Source organism: Cebus imitator, unplaced genomic scaffold (genome assembly GCF_001604975.1).
Source record: "Cebus imitator isolate Cc_AM_T3 unplaced genomic scaffold, Cebus_imitator-1.0 Scaffold73, whole genome shotgun sequence".
Classification (NCBI taxonomy): domain Eukaryota; kingdom Metazoa; phylum Chordata; class Mammalia; order Primates; family Cebidae; genus Cebus; species Cebus imitator.
Window position 1 is genome coordinate 3,633,904 of NW_016107388.1, and position 16,349 is coordinate 3,650,252.

General features: G+C 44.9%; 1 pseudogene across 1 annotated transcript; it reads left to right on the top strand.

The window, feature by feature from the left end:
- The first annotated feature begins 1,029 nt into the window (after positions 1-1,029).
- LOC108306693 lies at positions 1,030-1,686 on the top strand (annotated as a pseudogene). Its single transcript, XR_001826235.2, has one exon. The product of XR_001826235.2 is annotated as an H/ACA ribonucleoprotein complex subunit 2-like (transcript).
- Positions 1,687-16,349: the final 14,663 nt, after the last annotated feature.

Genomic DNA, 16,349 nt, shown 5'->3' on the forward strand with positions numbered 1-16,349 from the left:
TAGACTGCGGTTATTGAGAGCATGACTCCAGCCCGCCATGTAAGCTCCTCGGTAGGCTGATGCAGGAGGTTTGCTTGAGCCCAGGAGGTGGAGACCAGCCCAGGGAACATAGCAAGACCTCTCTCTCTACAAAAATCTTAAAAATGTAAAAAACTTAAAAACTTAGCCGGGCATGGTGGCATGCGCCTGTACTCACCACTACTCAGGAGGCTAAGGAGGGAGGATTGGTAAAGCTCAGGAGCCTGAGGCTGCAGTGAGCCCTGATTGGACCTCTGCACTCCAGCCTGGGAGACAGAGCAAATCCCCCACCCCCGTCTCCAAAAGAAAAAAGAAAGAAAGAAAAAAGAGTGTGACTCTGACGCCTGACTATTGGCTTCAAACCCAGCTCTACATTTACTATTTATGAGACTGGTCTTTCTTGCCAGTGTTTTACCAGGACTTTGCCTGAACCATAGTAGATGCTAAGCAAATACTGGCTTCATTATTGATGGCTGCCCCACAAAACCCTTGGTGGCCAGGCTGCCTCTGACTCAATGCTCTTTGTGAGCAGCCCTAGGTGATCAGTTAGTTCAAATTTACTTTTGTTTATAATGCTAAGCCTGAAATTGGTAAACTGATCATTAATTCTGGGCTGTTCTAGAAGAATCCAGATTACAAGCACATCCCTTGGCTTTATAGAACAGAGGTCTGCAAGCTGTATTCTATAGCTCCAGGGTTCTTTGGATGCATTTAGGGCCACGGAGGGGTGAGAGAGAAGTGGAGCGTAGTGAGTTCTGAGTCTCTGCACGCCTTAGCCTTAGTGGTAATAACACTAACAAGCACGTAGACGTCATTTGCTGGGTAACAGACCCCGCTGTCAGCACTTTACACACATGGATTTTATCCCCAGGACAACGCTAAGTGCAAAGTAGGATTGTTCTCACTTGGGGAAACTGAGACACAGGTCAGCAAGTGGCTTGGTCAAAGTCACATGAAGACCAGCCCTCAGATCGCCTGAGACTCGCCTCCTCGGTTTCCTTGGCCGCTGCGATGACCAGAATAAAGGCAGATCCGGAGGGCCCGAGGCTCAGGCGGAGGCGTGCTCCGGGGAGCGCACCGGCCAGCAGCTGCTGGTCAACCAGAACCCCATCGCGCAGCCTCTGGCTTCTCGCCGCCCCACGCGGAAACTCTACAAACGCATCAAGAAAGCTGTGAAGCAGAAGCAGAGTCGGCGCGGGGTGAAAGAGGTTCAGAAATTTCTCCACAAAGGAGAAAAAGGGGTCATGGTTTTGACAGAAGACACACTGCCCATTGAGGTGTACTGCCATCTCCCAGCCATGTGTGAGGACCGAAATTTGCCGTATGTCAATATCGCCTCTAAGACGCGCCTGGGTGCAGCCTCGGGCTCCAAGCGCCCCACCCATGTGATAATGGTCAAGCCCCAGGAGGCCGACGACGAGTGCCTGGGGGAGGTGCAGTCCCTGCCCCTGGCCCTGTGAGGGACCCCGTAGCACCTGGGCACCTGCTTCTGGAAGCTACTGGGCTGGCGGGGGGATGACTGGCTGTCCTGCCCACCCACACTGTCCGCATCTTCCCAGGCAGCTCTCACAGCCCAGTCATGAAGGCAACGCCCACCTTGTCTTCATCAGGGCCATTTCCTGTGGAACTTAGTAAAGGCTGTTCGGATAATGTGGGGTGGGGAAAGTAAATGCTAAGACAGGGAAAAACAAACAAACAAACAAAAAAACAGCGCTGCTACTCTGGGAGCTTGTGGTCCAGTGGCCAAGACAGACACAGAACAACTAAACATTGGGATGCATTTTTGGAAAGGAGACACGTACAGTCTAAGGGGAAAAAGAGCAAGGGGTTCTCCCTTTCCAGGGAGCTAGGAAGGGCTTCCCTGGAGAAATGCTGTTTAATCCGAGATGGGGAAAGCAGTAAGAACCGGATAAGGAATGGAATTATTTCCTGACCAAAGAAATGGCACCTGGAAAGGGCCCAGTCATTTTCTTGAGTGGAGCTCTGCCTGGTGCAGTGGCTCACACCTACAATCCCAGCACTCGGGGAGGCCAAGGTGGGTGGATAACTTGAGCCCAGGAGTTCGAAACCAGCCTGGTCAACATGGTAAAAGCCCGTCTCTACTAAAAATACAAATATTAGCCTAGCATGGTGGTGCATGCCTGTAGTCCCAGCTACTCCGGAGGCTGAAGCAGGAGAATCATTTGAACCTGGGAGGCAGAGGTTGCAGTGAGCAGAGAGCACACCACAGCACTCCAACCTGGGTGACAGAGCAAAAGAAGAAAGAAGAAGAAGAAGAAGATGAAGAGGGAGGAGGGGGAGGGGAGGGGGAGGGGGAGGGGGGGGGGGGGGGAAGAAAGAACTCTGGAAAGCAGCTGATGTCCAGGGAGTGAGGCTGAATGGCCACAGGAGAGGGCAATGCAGCAAAGAGTGAAGCCTCTAGAGCCAGAGCCGGGCACCAGCAGCTGGGATGCGGGCCAGCTTGCTTGCCTCCAGGTCCTGTGGCCCTGCGTTGCCTGGTCTCTAGATTTATTTCCATGTTCTTATCAACATTTCCTTCAAGAATAGAAAAACGGGCCTCATGGAATGTTTCCAGGAAAAATTAAAAACAGGTGTGATTCATAAGAAACACAAGATCACAAACCCTTTCATCTGTGCACAGCATATTAACACACCTGCCTGTCCTGCCACTGCGTGATCCTGGCATTCTCTCATGGAAAAAAGTGAATTCCTACAGGCCGCTCCCAAAAAAATGTATCAATCAGTGTATTACATCATTTCATTCAAAAAAACAAAGAGGCATTAAAATTTTCCAAAACTGTTGGGTTTTTCCTTTTTTGTAGCTTCTCTTGTTAATGAAGATTTTTTTTAAAGACTAATTCAGTCATTCTGGGTAATGAATTAAGATGCTTATTCAAGATCTCGAAAATATGACAAACATATATGAAGCCGATATGTCACATTTTGAGTTATAGTCAGCCCATTGACTGAAAAAATAAAATAGATTTAATAGAAAATATTTTATACTTCTGTTCTTCCTTTATTTTGCTTAGCTGTTGTATGCCCGATTCATTTATTTTGCCTTTAAAACTAGGCAGTGGAAGTCCAGTACCTGCCTTGGGGTGTGGTGGGAGGAGCCTCACTCTCCACTCAGAGGGAGAGTTCCAGGGCCTTTGCCACCAATAAAAGCTAGGTGACTGGAGTGAGTTGGATGATATGTATGACTTTAAGAGACCCGCTCTCAAATAAAGTTGAAATCAAAAGAAGAAGGAGGAGGGCAAGGAGGAAGAAGAGAAGGAGGAGGAGGAGGAAGAGGAGGAGGAGGAAGAGGAGGAAGAGGAAGAGGTGGAAGAAGAGGAAGAGGAAGAGGAGGAGGAAGAGGAGGAGGAGGAGGAGGAGGAGGAAGAGGAGGAAGAGGAAGAGGAGGAGGAGGAAGAGGAGGAAGAGGAGGAAGAGGAGGAGGAGGAGGAAGAGGAGAAGGAGGAAGAGGAGAAGGAGGAAGAGGAGAAGGAAGAAGAGGAGGAGGAGGAAGAGGAGGAGGAGGAGGAAGAGGAGAAGGAGGAAGAGGAGAAGGAGGAAGAGGAGAAGGAGGAAGAGGAGGAGGAGGAAGAGGAGGAGGAGGAAGAGGAGGAGGAAGAGGTGGAAGAGGAAGAGGAGGAGGAGGAGGAGGAAGAGGAGGAGGAGGAACCAAAACCCTACCACTTAACCTGGATTTAATCCAAAAAGCATTCACTGGCTCCGTGCCCTGTGACCACAACTGTACCGCATCCTTTATAGAGACCACTCTTTTTCTGGAGCAGGACTCACCCAGCTCTCTGAAAAGTTTCTGATCTTAGGAAAAGAAGAAAACCTGCTGGCTTCTACTTTCCCACCTCCACTCTCATCAACACCTCAAACTCTGTGCAGAGGAAAGGAATGTATGCATTGAGCGCAGTCAATTCATAGGCCTCACCCCCTTTTGCTACAGGAGCTGATGTTTGGCTGGTGCCTATTCATTCATCTCGACTGCCAAGGGAAAGCAGGGAGTTGGGGAAAGAGGGAAATGGAAAACAGGAGAGTGGGTCTTCATGGAGCTGCTGGATTCTGGAACACACTCTGGAACCACAGGGCAGCTAAGTCCCTGGACACTTGGGAATGGGGTCCGCGATGACCAGCCTGCACCCCTCCCCCTGCGTAGACCTGGCATTCAGCCACCAGCTTGTGTCCTGACACTACCTCCAGTGGAAAGGAATCAGTGTGGAAGGGCAGAAAGCAACCACGTTTCTCCCACCAAATTTTTGGAGGAAGGACATTAGGAACTAGTGAAATTATTTTGGCTTATCATAAAATGAATTATGTGTTTTTTAAAGAACTGTTTTAATGATAGGTTTAACATTTTTATCTGGATGATAAGCGTTCATGCACCTGCATACTTCAATACATTCATAAAAACCCAAGAGCAATACAAAGCCCTGAATAATAGCAGCAGCTGGCATACATTTTTTTGCCATTCTTTTCTCAAAAACATAGTTCTGATTATTTATAGATAATAACGCATGTTATTCACCTTTCTACCAGAAAATTAACAGAGTTAACTAAAATACATGATTTATGGGGCCATTCCTGAATAGAAAATAAAAGAAGCATTCACATTTATAAAAATAAAGCCTGTAACATTGAATAAGGTACAGATATTTCTCATTTGAAAGAACATTTTAAAACCTAGTAATATCAGTCTAATATCATATGGTCTTTGAAGAGAAGCTTTACATCTGATGTATCCTTGAAACCCCCTGGAACCTAGCAACATTACTTGGTGAAAATTGGTTAAATAAATGAATAAACCACAAAACAAAAAGCTCCCCCACCACCACCACCACAAGATAGGGAAGGCCATTAAACACTGGAATCAGGAACTGCAAGCCAAGCTAATTTAGAAGAACCTTACAGGATAATTCTAGTAATCCTCCAGTTTTTGTGGTTGTAAATGTTCCTGGAGAGTTTCTGTTAAAGATACAGAAAACTCTCGTCACTTCCCACTCATAGCAGATTTTGATTCAGTAAGTCTGGTGCCGTACCCAGGACTCCATATATATAAATTTTTTTTTTTTGAGACAGAGTCCCACTCCATCACCCAGGCTGGAGTGCAGTGGTGTGATCTCGGCTCACTGCAACCTCCGCCTCCCGCGTTCAGGTGATTCTCCTGCCTCAGCCTCCCGAGTAGCTGGAATTACAGGTGCCAGCCACCACACCTGGCTAATTTTTGTATTTTTGCAGAGATGGGGTTTCACCATTTTGGTCAGGCTGGTCTCGAACTCCTGACCTCGTGATCTACCCGCCTAGGCCTCCCAAAGTGTTGGGACTACAGGCATGAGCCACTGTGCCTGGCCCGACTCTGCATTTTAACTAAGACCCTAGGATTCCTACCATAAATTGAGGAGCGTCACTTTAGGGGGGGCGCTCAACAATTCCAGGCATAGTCTCCTGATGAAAGTGGCTTAGCCAGGCGTGGTGGCTCACACCTGTAACCCCAGCACTTTGAGAGACTGAGGCGGGTGGATCACTCTGAGGTCAGGAGTTTGAGACCAGCCTGGCCAACATAGCAAAACCCCATCTCTACTAAAAGTACAAAAATTAGCCGGGCGTGGTGGCCGGCACCTGTAATCCCAGCTACTGGGGAGGCTGAGGCAGGGGAATCGCTTGAACTCATGAGGCGGAGGTTGCAGTGAGCAAAGATCGCACCACTGCACTCCAGCCTGAGCCACCAGAGTGAGACTCCATCTCAAAAAAAAATACAATTAAAAAGGAAGTGCCTGCCTGAAGGTAAGCTGCGGAGGCCCAGCACCCAGGGCTACCACCTCCTGATTTTATACCACCAGGCAGCGACTTCATCTCAGGGTGCTTCAGTTTCCATATCTGCAAACTTGGGTATAAGGATAGCAGCTGACTACTGTAAGGCCGGTTGCCTCTCTGGAAGGTTGGACACGCCCACCTCTGCACCCGGCACCAGGCTCTGCACCCGGCACCAGGCTCTGCACCCGGCACCAGGCTCTGCACTCGGCACCTAGCTCTGCCGCAGGGCTCCCCTGAAAGGCTCCAGCTGATGCAAGGCTCCTGGCCGGCTCTCCCACCGGAAAACCCGCCCAAAAACCCTCCAACCAATAGCGGCCTGCCCCGTCTCAATCCCGCTCCCCTGGAGCCAATCAGAACACCCAGCTGTTGCTCCTTCCTCCTAGCCATAAAAACCCCACGCCTGGGAAGTTGGTGCCACTTCCCTGACCCCTTCCCCCAGGACCATGGAACCTCACCCGGGAGCTGAATAAATTGACATTTAATTTTTTATGCTGGTCTCAGTTTCCTCATTCTAAACTCGGCAATAACCCTTACTTTAATAATCAATTATTAAAGTATCTAAAATCGTACAGTGTTAGGTCCAGTCCAGGTGTAGGCCCTTCAGCCATACTAAAACTGATATGAGGAGTCGGTTTGCTTGTACACCATTTCTTAAACACAAAATATGCCTGGGGTGAATCGTGTTCTCCCGAAAGTCATGAGTTGAAGTCCTACCCCTAGTATCTCAGAGTGTCCATATTTGGAGATAGGGTCTTTACAGAGGTGATTAAGAAAACCTGCGGTCATGAGGCTGAGCCCTAATCTAATGTGACTGGGGTCCTTTCAAGATGAGAAAATTTGGACACAGACAGACACATACAGAGGGAATTCTGCCCAATATCAACTCTTCCCTGAGTCTCCAGCCTGCCAGCCTGCCCCACAGATATCAGCCTTGCCAACCATCGCAATCCCATCAGCCAATTCTTAAAATAAATCTAGAGAGACAGATGAATGATAGAGGATACGTACAGAGATACAGAGATACAGCCTATTGGTTCTGTTTCTCTGGAGGCGTCTAAACCAGCCTCTGAAGACAATAAAAATGATGCTTCTTGGATACGTCTAATTCTTTCCAAAAGTCACAACACTGCAGTAAGCCTCTGAAAAGGTGGAGAGACGGAGCAGCTGAGCCTCCCAGAGGATATCTATGCAGTGGGCTGCCCTCCTTCCCCCCACCCACGCCCAGATCCCACCCAACTCCCAATCACTAGTTCTGTTCTTAGAGTTCCTTAGCCCCCCGAGTCAGTTTACATGCAGGACCCGCTGCAAGTGAGCCCTCTGAGGGTGCTGATGTGGGTTCTGCTTTTTGAGGCTTATCTGGGTAGAGCTGAGTTGTATGGGGCATCTTCCTAGACTTGGCTCTTGAGGTCTTCCACCCCTCCCTCCTAACCACGCTCACCCCGCAGGCCGACCCAGCCGTGAAGGCCAGTCATCAAGACTTGGGGCACTGTTATTTTTACTATCAAAACCACCTTCTTGGCAGGGAGTGGTGGCTCAAGCCTATAATCCCAGCACTTTGGAAGGCTGAGGCGGATAGAGGGCTTGAGGCCAGGAGTTCAAGACCAGCCCAGGCAACATGGTAAAACTTTGCCTTTACAAAAAATATGAAAATTAGGTGGTTGGGGTGGCGCCATGCCCGTAGTCCTAGCTACTCGGCAGGCTGAGGTTAGAGGGTCTCTTGAGCCTGGGAGGTGGAGGTTACAGTGACCCAAGATCACGTCATGCACTCCAGCCTGGGCGACAGGGCAAGGCTCGATCTCAAAACAAACAGAAAGCCTTCTTTCATTTTGAAGCCAGCAGACCCAGTCTGTCTGCAACCTGATTGATTTAGAAATACACTGAGCCCACACCTCTGCAGGGAGGGGCTCTCTCCGGCGCTAGCAGTTCTCCTCTGTGCAAGTGTACTTTACTTTGGAGCTTGCCTCGCCTGAGCTAGGGAAGATGTCCCAGGTCCCCAAAATAAACACTGTAGACTTTTAATAACTGAATGCTAAAGTAATATATGAAGATTTTTGAAATGCTTCTTGAGACAATTTTGTTGTGACTATACATTGCAAACAATGACTGTGGCTTATTCATCTAAATCTCTTCAGCACCTAGCTTGTAGTGAGTGGATGCTCAGAAGAGGTTGAAGGGATGTGGAATGAATAAAGGAATAAATGGGATTTACCTCTGTAATTACAACACACCCTAATGATCCAGGGGTAAATTGAGCTTTTGTTTCTATCCTTTGAAGTCTAGGGAGCTGCAGGATTTCCCAATTTTCACTACAGCAATTAATATGTAAATTACCTGTTTATTCCTAAAACGACATATTAGGAGAGCTGTGATTTATAAAAACCTGCCTAAAGTGAACATAATCATATAGAATAAATGCCTACCTGAAAACCATATGAAAAAGGAAGTCTTCAAATCCCTCACCAAAGCAGTCAAGTAAACTCCAGGTATCAATGTGTTAACTTTATTTTTTTAATAATATGCTTTTGTGCGGACTGCAGTACACATTTCTTTCAGTGGATCCAACCTTTACCGTAGTTTTAAGAGAGTAATGATTTGTATCACTAGAGGGAGACACAGTTTGCCAAAAAGCTATTACCAGGCAGAACTGAAAACTTTCCAGTCTTAAGGCTAAAACAAGAACTAAAGCTGCTACATATTAATTCTTATACCCCTATCACTGTGAATTTAACAAGTTCATAACTAGAATTATTGAACCAATAAGTTAGTTTTTCCTTTCTGAAATAATATTGAAACTGTGAATCAAAAAGTAGAAATGGACATTGTCAAACTTCAGTGAAACACTAACATTCAAACATGATAATGTTGAAATACCAGAATTTTTCAACTATCTCAAGCCAATAAACGTCAGTACACAAAGATTGTACCTACATGCTTAACTGTCTGCCTCTGCGAACAGTTACTTTTCTAACATGAAAATGAATTCATCTAAATCTCTCTCCTAGGTAAAGAAGTCGGAGCTGAATGTACTTACGTCACAGCATAAATCGAAAGGCCTGACTCTGAGACCTTGGTATAACAGTAAAATGTCAGATTTCCAGTTCTTAAGTAGAGAACAACAAACGTCATCCTTTTTTTTTTTTTTTCTGCTGTATGTTTAGTGCATGTACTTGTGTTTAAACCACAGTTCAGTGACACTAAAAGCTGATTATGTATCTAGCAGTTGGACTTGTTTTTTTTTTAACTATTTTACATTTACATTTCCTACCTGGCCTCTGAAGACATTTGAAACTGATTTTATTATTCTCATTTTATAGAAAGAAAATTAAGGCAGAGCTATTTGAAGTAATTTCCCAAAGGCACAAAAGAAGAATGAGGTTGCAACCTTTGGTTGCTTGTTTCACAAGATGACCGTGACGGTAGTGCTAGAAACCCAGGAATTGAAAGCAGAAGACTGCGAAGTTTGAGGAGAAGCAGTGCGTTCTTCCCTAAGATGGGGGCCAGGGAAATAAAATGTGGAGGATAGCCTGTCTCTAGCTTCACGGCCTTCTGGGATTTAACAGCATCAGTGTGATTCAGCATACCACTCTTTTCTATAGGCAGTTTTTACAAAGGGACCTCATAGGCAATTATTCTGGAAACTCCAGGGCACAGTTGGGGGAAAAAAAAAAAAAAAGCAGGAATACTATGTAAATCTCTTTATTGAAGATCCAAGAGCGGAACGGCCTCTATGAAAGCCATAGGGACCAATACGAACTGGACATTTGAATTTTTAATGCCTATTCTAAAAATGTTTAGGTTTTGAAGCAGGTTGGCATCTGTAAGGAAGCTTTACCTACAAAAGGCAAAAAGCTCTAGTTAAGAAGTGATGACAGTGAGAAGCCCACACCCAGCTGAACAACTGGTTATAATACTAAAAAAAAAAAAAATCAACCAACACTGGCTTAGAATGGCCTCCCAGGCTCTTTCCTCGCCAATGACTCCTGTCCTTTCCTCACCACTTTGTATCTTTTTACTGTTTGACACCACTTCTGCCCTCTTTCTCCAGCTCTTTCTGTTCTTCACTGCCCTTTCTGTATTTACTCAAAGATGTTTTCTTTGATCCTGGTGTTTGTTCTACTTGTTGAATACATTGTCAGTTTCCCTGTTGTTCATTTTTAAATATTGGTTAGAGACTTACTACATCTTTTAAAAACTGAAGTCCTTTCCTTCTACGTATGTCATATCAAGCCATTCTTTTTCTTCCAATGATTCAATGATCTGCAATGAACATCATTCCCCTGCCCTATCTCTTCTCTTCCAAACTCCTACCATCGTGACTGGCATTCGCTCTCCTGCTATTAGCAGCACTCACTTTTTCTCAGGCCACCCTATTTCCAGGGAGATCATAGAGAGAAATGCAAACGTGTAAGACTAGGTGGTGGCACAAGTACACCCGCAGTCACAGCGATTCACTTCTGTGAATGTCACTGAGATCTTTGGAATTCCATAGGAAACAATGGAAGCAAAGTCCTGCCTCCCAGAAGCCAGCCCCAAAGAAATGCCATCCTACCACTGGAGCTGTTGAAGTAAAGAGGGCGCAGGCACTGTGAGTGCCATATAGTAAGTCCTCCGAGGGAGCAGCTCCCGGTGTGGCGAGGGGTGTGAGGCGTCCTCACTGGGACAGAGAACACCGTGCCCCTTGATGCGTCCCAACACCGACACTGGAATTGTCGACATCACCACAGCATCAAGAACAGACTGCTAATCTTCCCAAACCTGTCATGGAGAGCAAATCTGCCACAGTGTCATTTGTGCAAGGGTAATGACATCATATTTTATGTCATTTGCAGCCTATCTTAGGTTGGATTACATGCACAGAAAGGAAGAAAAAAGCAACAGAAAGTACACTTGGCAGGAATTACGGCACTGGCTGAGTTCTAGCTGTCCCCTCCTCGAAAACATCTTTCAGTTTCACAATGAGCCACTGCTGACTGCTTCCTAATGCTGCCAAGTACTAAGATGTGAGGCTGCAAGGGTTCCTGGGTCCCTTTTCTTGTGACTTCTCAGGCATTTGAAATATTGCTGTGAACGTGACCGAAATCAGCCTCCGTCAACACTATTCCCTACACTTGAGAAACGGTGTTTTCTGAGGTTTGGCTAAAGAGAAAATGCAATCAATCAATAGAATGTTTAAGTGCTAATATTTTATAAAATACTGAGGAAAAGAAAACTTTACGTGAGTATAAAAACTCAGTTTACTTATAAACCCACGACAGCACTGTATTAGAACTACTGGTCCTTTATTAGCTGAGTAGCAATGGTACACTGTAGTCAGGGCAAGGGAAGAGGGGACATATATTTGTGTCTGTAACTACATCCATTTTAGAACGGTTTCTCATCTTCCCTGGGACATATTCCAAGTCAGATGTCAAAGGGCAGTTGTTTTATGCCAGATGTTTTTGGAGATCGCCAGTGTACATTTAGATTGAGAGTCAAGACACAGGAATTTTAAAAACATAAAATAGCTCTTTTATGATGCATTTAAATTAATTTCTTCTAGTATTTAGGATAAAAGGAAGAACAGATGGTGAAGATTTAGTTTAAAGTGAGAGCCATTAAAATAATCTTAGCCAGAAAGAGAGTTTTTCATAACAGGAATACATGAACCATAAGATTTTAAGCAAATTTTTTAATGGTCCATACAATAAGAGACTATATCATTTCAATTATATTTCATACACTAAACTGATATGTAATAAATACATTCAGGATTTCCATATTATGTCAGAGTACTAAAAATGGTGAAATGTCAAAAAAGGAGTAACTGAAAAAAGATTAAACTATACATTGTTTTCTTCAAGAGTACTCTCAGATTTTATAATTTTTCAGTTTTAAATCTCCAATCATTAGTCCCCATATTTATATAATTTGTATATGTCATATATTCATGGACAGAAAAGTAAGACATTTTAATGCAGTAATGTTATTTATGACTTCTGGACTTTAAATTATCTAGTTCCTTCCTTTACATTGCATGTTTTTAAAAGAGGATGGGAGCAATTCACATAATTTCCATTGATAAAGTGATCTGTACCTCCAAATATGGCAAACAATTCCTTAGAAATCCATAAAAAAGTGTGTATGTACATAATTTCACATACATACAGTTAACAGTACTTTCACCCCCTTCACACACAGGACACATGCATTGTATCAAGAAGACTCTTACCGAATGACACAAACCCTACAGCTGTTGAACTTCAAATGCTGAGTCAGTAATTTTCCGCTAACAGGTTCTGACAACAGTGATAATCTTATTGATAACACCCAGTGAGAGAACGATTGTTAGTGATGGTAACGGAGCCAGAGTTTGATGAAGGTGTCTGGGGCTGGCCTAGTAATAATAGCTCAGGCATAAAGTTTAAACCTCTTTATTGCGTAGGTGACACCAAATATATCCCAAGACAAATAATACCCTTTATTCAAACACCTGATACCAAATGTGGCCACTTCAAATATCTCTCTCTTGGGGTCCTCTGATCATTTCAGGATATTTGAACAATGGGCATTAATTGTCAGTTTTATATTTGCTATGTTAGACCTCTCTGAAGTTGATTGAATTATTTTAAAAATGCCTTGGTTTATTGAGAATGATCTTTTAAAAGCACTTCCCTTAACTCATCCTTGCAAAAAATATATATAAATATATGTGTGCGTGTGCGTGTGTGTGTGTGTACATACATAGTTGGCTTGTGGAATCATTAAAACATTATATATACATGTTATATATACATATGTAATGTTTTTATGATTCCACAAGCCGAAGTGGAGATTAGGCACATGATGGACATCTCATGCAAAATGCAGTGTACTATCTAATGGGACCTGAGTGCCTTGTTTACATCAAAACAGAGTGATAACTGTATTTATTTCAAAAATGATAAAATTATTCAAAATGTGAGGAATTTCCACTTGAAACTAACACAGAGCATTTGAACACTGCAAGAACTGCTTTGAACTAAAGCACAGAAAAAATATATATAAATGTGTATATATATATATATATGTATATTTTATTTATTCATTTATTTATTTTTTCTGAGACAGAGTCTAACTCTGTTGCCCAGGCTGAAGTGCAGTGGCATGATCTCGGCTCACTGCAACCTCTGCCTCTGGGGTTCATACATTTCTCCTGCCTCAGTGTCCCAAGTAGCTGGGGCTACAGGTGTGCACCAATTTTTGTCTTTTTAGTAGAGACAGGGTTTCACCATGTTGGCCAGGCTGGCCTTGAACTCAGATGATCCACCCACTACAGCCTCTCAAAGTGCTGGGATTACAGGCGTGAGCCACCATGCCCAGCCGAAGATATTTTTAATTCAAGATTTCTGGAAGAGAAGACCCCAGGTCATTTGTCTCACTTACACTATTTTACATACAAACCTGGGATCTAGCTATGGAATCTGGCTGACAGAGGCTGCAGTCCCTGCGAGGTGACTTTGGATGTGGTGCTTATCCTTGCTATGCTCTCTCCTCACCTGTAAAACAGAGTCATAATGCACCTGTTTGAAATGAGTTCATGTGCGTAAGGACCTGACACTACATTTGGTTCATAGGAAGTGTCAAGCTATATTTTGACTATTAGGATTATCATAGAAAAATGGCTCTGCACTTTTTTAACTGAATAAAGCACACTATTCATCTTTAATAAAGTGCAGGGACAAACTTAGAACTGCTATTGTGTTTTATGGTATATACCTTGTTATTTACTTATCTAGTTGGTTATTTACCAATCCAAAGTCTCCTTTTTGTCAGGCCCTGGACTAAGCCCATAATCCTATCCTCAGCTTACAGTCTAAAAAGAAAAAGATAGGAACTCAGTGACGGCAGTGCTGGCAGTTGACGGGGGAGTGACGGCCCTTGGAACAGGAGGACAGGAAAGAGCATCTTGTCAAAATCAATTATCACTTACGGGCCAGCAGAGGTACCATTACCCGAATGGGAACATGTTACCTTTCCCCATCATAGTTATGAGTATCGCTACACAATTTATTCACTCATTGTGTTTTGGATTGGGTGGGGCCTACTAAACTGGCCTACTGGTCCACTTTGCTCCCCAGATCTTTTTCTGACATTCAACACCCACTGGATTTTTCTCTTCCTTAGAATCATGTTGCTTATTTTGATCTTACCTTGTGAAAAATCTAACCTGAAATGTCCTCAAGCTAGAGCACAGGGGTTGAAATTTCAAACTAAGCTTTTTTTTTTTTTTTTTAAAGAACAATATCAAATAGGAGGAGATAACTAAAGAAATCTAGAATGAATCCTTGGTCGTACCTGAAAGCAATATCAGGATGACTTGTGAAGGTGCTTCCTGGCTGTAGAATGCTTCATTGTCTTCAAAGTTAAAGAAGCTAAAGGAACTACAGCTAGTGCTTGACTTACGACCACGGTCGGGACCACGGACCGGTCGTAACACGATTTGGTCATAAGTTGAGTAGGCCATATGTACAGTTGAAATGGTGCACGCGGAGATGGTAGTGCTGGCGGAAGCTGGTCCGCACTGTCGTACGCCCAGCTGGGCAACGTTTGCGCTGCCAGACGCGGAGCAGTCTTGGCTAGCGATTGTGGTCGTAAAGTCGAATGGTCGTAAGTTGCATAAGTCGTAAGTCGATCAATACCTGTAAATAAGGCAGTGCTAGCATATGACAAAGAGAACAAGGAATGAATACTCGGCACAAGAGTGCTGGAAGGTCTCCAGTACCCACGGCGGGAGCCAGGATGCCTACATCATCTATATTGCCCAGGACGGTCCGGTTTCAGCACTGAAATTCTCACAGCCTCTCAGTTCCAGGCAGCCTGGGAAGGTTGATCCCCCTCAATATACATACATGTTCACTTGTCTCTTTTCCCCGGATATTTTTTTTCTTACAATAGTGTATTGGTTTGTTCATTCCACTAGTATTTTTTTAAGGCTGCAACACTCCAGGCCTCCTGGCAGGTGCTGCAGACGCAGTGGCCCGTCACAGAGAGACTGTGTCTCTGTTTTTTTTTTTTTTTTTTTTTTTTGAGACAGAATCTTGCTCAATCTCGGCTCACTGCAACCTCCGCCTCCCAGATTCAAGCATTTCTCCTGCCTCAGCCTCCTGAGTAGCTGGGATTACAGGTGCGCGCCACCACGCCCAGCTAATTTTTGTATTTTAGTAGAGACGGGGTTTCACCATGTTGACCAGGATGGTCTCGATCTCTTGATCTCGTGATCCACCCGCCTCAGCCTCCCAAAGTGCTGGGATTACAGGCGTGAGCCACCGCGCCCGGCCCGTCTCTGTTTTTATACAGTTTAAGTGGTGTGAGAGAGGTACAGGTAAGCAAGCAAGCACATGCCAAAAAGAGGGAAGTGCTATAAAGGTAATAAAATTCAGCTCGTGAGACAGAGTCACTTCTAGGGGTGGGGAGGCTCAGAGGCAGCATTTGAGGTGAGCCCTGGGTGATAAGAAGAAGTCAGCCATGGGAATGGCAGGGGAAGGACATCACAGGCAAAGCGGGCAAGGTGGAAGCCGGGGGAAAGCCTGCGGCAGGCACAGCCTGGAAGGCAGGCCAGTGGGGCGGGCGAGCAGTGGCTGGTGGGGGTCAGATCACAGAGGACTTTTGTAGGTGAGTTATGGGCTTTGGATCTTACTCTAACTGCATTGGAGGGTACGGGAGAGTTTGAAGCAAGGAAACGTAAGGGAAAAGAGGTTTGTATGATCCAATTTGCTTTTTTGTAAATCTCCCTGTCAAGTACATGGACAATGGGGCGTGGGAAGATGAACGTGGAAAGACGGGACCAGGCAGAAGGCTACTGTGGCCCACAGGGTGATGCCTGCCTAGGCCTGTGGCTCTGAGTTCAGCCTCCCGACCAGGTGCATCAGCAGCATCTGAAACCCTCCAGAAATGCAAATTTCAAGGCCTCACCCAGAATGACAGAGTCAGTATCCCTGAGTCAGCCTAGCCAGCCATGATGCAGCATAAATGTTTGTTGAATGTGCCAGGCATTGTAACAAGCAGGGCAAATGTAGAGATGAATAAAAGGAGAAATTTCTTCTTCAGGAACTGGTATACTACTGAGAAGAACTCAAGCACCATGTCTGATCTTTAGAAAACTACAGATGACACCAACAAGCATTTTATTTTTATAGCATTCCGTTAGGCAGGTTTTCATCCACTTGATATGTCACACAGACAAATGAAAGGCTCTCCTAGAAGAGCTAAAGGACTCTAAAATCGCAGTGTGCTTAGGAGCTTCATAATGCCATTTAAGAATGTAATACGGCCGGGTGCGGTGGCTCACACCTGTAATCCCAGCACTTTGGGAGGCTGAGGAATGTGGATCGCGAGGTCAAGAGATCGAGACCATCCTGGTCAACATGGTGAAACCCCGTCTCAAAAAAAAATACAAAAAATTAGCTGGGCATGGTGGCGCGTGCCTGTAGTCCCAGCTACTCAGGAGGCTGAGGCAGGAGAATTGCCTGAACCCAGGAGGCGGAGGTTGCGGTGAACCGAGA